The sequence below is a fragment of the Brachyistius frenatus genome, unplaced genomic scaffold (genome assembly GCF_029030835.1).
Source record: "Brachyistius frenatus isolate BFR_SWC_R1_liver_20210118 unplaced genomic scaffold, ASM2903083v1 Contig_32, whole genome shotgun sequence".
In the NCBI taxonomy this organism is placed as follows: Eukaryota; Metazoa; Chordata; class Actinopteri; family Embiotocidae; genus Brachyistius; species Brachyistius frenatus.
The window spans coordinates 3,302,049-3,307,166 of NW_027210631.1; positions in this window are offsets into that span (position 1 = coordinate 3,302,049).

The window sequence follows — 5,118 nt, forward strand, 5'->3', positions numbered from 1 at the left end:
AAACTTCCTGATTTTGGTACAGCTAGCTTTTCCACGTAATGCGTACTGCACCTGAGCAGCTGAGTTCGTCTCTTCCAAACGGACCGACGGCCATCCATCGTTACTGTTTCCGGGAACGGTACATAACATTCACAAACATGTTGGACTTCTACCAAAGCACAGTAAAAAAAAAAAAAAACACCCTTAGGGATTTAAACAGGCAGACTTGACAAATTAAGTGAAATTTGTCTTACAAATTTTACCCTTTTGACGAACTGTGATCCCTAATGTCAGTGCTGACGTCTTTGTCAATGTCAAAGAGTCCAGAACTTTTTTTCATACAGTTGTGCTGCCACGTTTTTAACGAGTAACCGCGCTCGGTCTGCAACTGCACCATAAAAGACGAACCTTTTGAAGTGGATTGTGAGACAGGAACTGTAAAAAAAAAAAAAGTAAAATTTGAACAAACTGTTAACTTTTTGTTGGATTACCGACGGGGCTCGTTGGCGTCCAAATGGCAGTCAGTGACTGCTGACTGCTGAATGATCGGTACTAACCCTGTCTTCATCCACTCACCCATCTTTACAGACACTTCCAAAGCAACACATCCAATAGAATATACAATTGACATCTTCAATATGTTCAACCTGATTGGCTGCCCCCTGCTGCTGGCCTGTATGTGCATTGAGCGCTACGCGGCGGTCATTAAACCCGTGCTGTACCTGAGGTGTAGGAAGTGGGAGTACCGGATGAAATGCATAAAACCAAAGAGTGGCAAAATATATGAAAATTATTAAAATCTCAGGACAAAACCTTCCTTGTATTGAACTACCATTAAAAAAAAAAATGACCAATGTTAAAATACTCATTCTGTTCTATTCAAAGTAAGTCTCAGTCCTACATCAACCTTGGTCTTCAGAAATATTTATTTTATATGATACTAGGTGTTAAATGGTTCCTCCAGCATTCTCATTTTAAGAATAAACTCAGTGTTAAAATTGTTGGACACAGCTTTTATCCAACTGTTATGATTTTCCTTGTTTTACAGGTGTAGTATAAGACATTGCTAACATTATGGTGCCTGTTTCTATCATCATCTCCTGCCTCTTCGTCATAATGCTCGCCTGCCCTGGGGGTGTGGTCAGGTCGCTGATGCAGCAAAGTCCTGCCCACACTACAAATGGAAACCAAATCCACTCTGAGTCGCCCCTAAAGAGACAGGCGGTGGGTAATGTGTTGGCTGTAGTGGTGCCTGCAGTGATATCGTACCTCCCCGTCCTGATGCTGTTTCCCGTCGTCCTATGCACACAACACTGTGTTTCAGAACATGTGTAGTGCTTTTGAGGTATCCATGTTCTTCCCTAAGTTTGGTGTGTTCATAGGTCCTCTGTTTTATCTCTCCAAGGCAAGACAAATGTGTTGCCTCAGTGGAACAGTAAAGAAATATAATAAATAAAGATATATTTGATATCAGCAAGTGTTTAGCGTACCGTTTTGTCGGTAGCCTGCCAAGGAATCAGAGTGAAATAGTAAAATATCATCAGCAAATTGTCAAATACGAAATAAACAGCCTCCCAATTTGGCAGTGTATTCAAGTTGAAAAAAAAAAAAACCATTCTGCTGCTGTGATAAACAATTCACATCGGACATGTCTGACTGAAATACTATATTTGCGATGAATCCACAATTTCTGAGCTCACAAGTTAACTGTGGAGCAGCCTGTATTATGATACTGTGCTTGTAAAATCAGTGTGTTCTGTCACAGATTTGCTTTATAGTTTTTACTTACATGGTCTGATCTTGTTTTGTTGTTTGTATCATAAGTGTGAAGATGTCACACTTGTTCTCGGATGTAACACATATAACACCAATAAGAATGACCAGTTATGTGCCTCGTAAATGTGTTTTTGTAGTATTTTTAAGTGATAATAATAATGATCACTTTTACCTCCATGTCTGAATCATATTGCATTTTGTAAAAAATAAACATCTAATTAAATAATTCTACCCCAAACTAGTCTCTATATTGAAAGTTTTACTTTTAGATGAATTTGAATTTAACTTTCAAAGCACTGTATTGTGTGGCAATACTTATTGTAAACAAATTATGAATATCACATTTAGACCTTGACTTTTAAATTAAAGGAAAAAAAGTGGACAATTTCTGTAAAAAACAATTTTACTGTCAAAGACTTCAGCCTCCATTCCTTATTACAGCAGAAACAACAGTAACAATTATCACATACAAATAGACATTTTTTTAAAGCAGGATATTAAATATGCTTTAGTGTCCATTTCAAATGACACAGATGGCAACAGCATATATTGTCAGTTTTGCTTTTAAAGCCAAACAGAGCGCATAACTGCATACTTACAATTGAACTTTGTCAGAAACAACATGTGTTCAAGGCAACACAATCACATTATACTTTCAAGATTTAAGGAACCAGTGATATTACCAGAGTTTGTATATTGTATTGAGGCCAGTCACTAATTTAAACTATAATCCACCTTCACATACTCTCACATTGTTTATATCGTTCTACAGCAACTTTCAGAGGTTATTTTGTAATAAACTGTGTTTTACTTTTTTGGTGAGCTCCCTGTCTGCAGCCTGACAACCCCGGATGTCTGGTATTAACGGGCTGAAGAGCTCATGAGAAGCTTGATAGTGTAATCATTCATGATCGTGGCAATCACCCTTTGCTCAAACCTCAACCCGTCTTAGGGCCGTATTGCATCCTCCCTTTTCCAGGTCTCTCTAAACTAACCGTCCACGGATGAGATCCTGAAAAGCTGTTTTTATACTTTTTAAGAACAGGCTTTGGTGGTAGGTGGACATTCATATACAGAGACTGCAGCATAACGGTCTCCCTGGCAACATAAATAGACGACTACAGCTGAATCCTCTGCAGTCAGTGGCTGTTCAAACACCAGTTTAGGGGCAACAGAAAGGACACGCAAGACATACTGTAATAGCAATGAAATCCGTTGTCCTTTTAAATGTTGACTTGTCCCTTGTTAACACTGGAAAACATTCTCCCACCCATAGTCGGCCTTCCATGTTTTCCAAGGAGTTCAGTGTACAGTAGATGACCTTCACAGAACTGTCTGGAGTACAGTTAGCATCTGATACGTGAACACAGAGTATACTGTAGGCATACTAGGGCTCAGTCCTTTAGTGCACATTCAACATGGGAAACAGACACTTTACATGCTTCATGTTAAAGACCCCCTTGTTTGTTGTCTTTGTGGTTACTTCCCTTCGATTTGGAGCTTCTACTTTATAGATTTGTTTGAGCAGACCGTCATCACATTTCTCCACCAAAGATAACATGTCGTCCGAGTTTGAGATGTGAACGTGTGATTAAAGTCGTTCAAGGCGAAACGTGAAAAATTTGATGTCTACACAAAACTTTTCAGTGACGGCTGCTTTGAGTGGTTCAACTTTTTCAAGTAAAGCTGTTGGATTGTTAAGTTTTATGTCTTTTGTCTGATGCAAAACCTAATACTGAATTTTATAATCTTTCTGTAAAAAGCCTGGTAACATGCCTACAATTTATCCACTGACAACAACTGTAAACGAGAGTTAATATTCAAGTATTTCTTAAAAAACAGTCCTGAAGTAAAACCTTCCCCTTGCGACACCTTCCCCTGATAGTTTTGATAGCATTAGCCCTCATTGCTAATCCCTGTCAGCAAGGTGGCAATCACAAATTGTGAGGTGGTGGTGGTGGTGGTGCCATGATTATTCTGATAATATCTAAATAAGCAGTTCTGTGTATACACCGAGCACATTCATAGACTCAACTTTTCTTATGTGGTCTGATTATCTGATGATTCGGAGCCATTCAACATTTTTGGAAAAGAGCTTAGCGAGCTGAGTAGGAGCTCCACATGATGGTTGCAGTGTTAAAATCAGGCATGTTTGAAGAATTTCTAAACATAAATAATTAGAATCAGCTTGATCTCTTTTAAATAATACAGTCTGTGTGCTTTGTTCGGGGTAGGACACCGACAACCTCCTGATTTCTTTCCATTTATCTTTCTCTTATTCTTGGTGTCATAATTTAAAATCTACTTTTGATTAAAACATACCATTCGCAATAAATATGACTCCACAAGTGGAGAACTGCCTCTCAACTGCTATAATCTGTGATATTGTAGATTAACACTATTCCGTCTGTGCAGCCCGCCATCTGACCAAAGCATGTCATATACCTTTCAGTCCACTAGAGGATGCTGTGTCAGGGTCTCATTTCGCCCTGCCAAGGCGTGAAAAGTACATGCATGCAAGACCAGGGTCAAAGGAAGTTAATTGTATGTAACATATTCAATTTACACGATGACGCATGTCACATTACTTGCGTAAAATTCCTTCAATTAGCCCAAACCTTGATCTTTTCCTCACGCTAACCACGCGTTTTTTGGTCCTCGATCCAAACCGAGTCGTTTTGGTGCCTAAACCGAAGCAAATTTCGGCCATGTCACATTTAACGGAAGCTAAACCTAAGGCACTTTATGTTTAATGCCTACGCAAGGCAAAATGTGAGACTGACAGACGTATTACACGCTTTGGTGTGATACCGAGTTGGTCTGTGATGACATTTGTTTTGCAAAGCTAGTTATTAGGTCATTTAAAGATGCCCAAATGTTTGTATTGTTGAAAGTGTAACAAAACAGCGAGCATGTTTGCGCTGAACTCCCTGTGGGTGCTGCACAGTGCACTCATGGTTCAGTTCTGCCATTTTTGCTCTGCTATTATGTTATAAAAAGTTTTTTAATAATGACTGTTTGTCATTTCTAAAAACAGAATTTTAGGTAAGCATAATAACAAACAGTAAAAACCACTATTCTTGACAAATCTGTCCACCCACCCCTCGTGGTTTGTGCAACTGTGTTCGCCAAAATGCTTAAATTGGAATGTAACCCGACCAGTTGTTGAGGTGCGAGGCCTAATGTTTCCCCATCTTTGCGTAATCATCTGCAATACCAATGGTAGATGTTCTTTTTAGCCTTCTTCAGTACTTACTGGAAACAATATTGGACAGAACAGTATTTTTCTTTTCTTTTACTTAAAATGTGTCGGTGGGGATCTTTAAAAAAAAAAAAAAAAAATAAGAAACTGGAACAATCAGA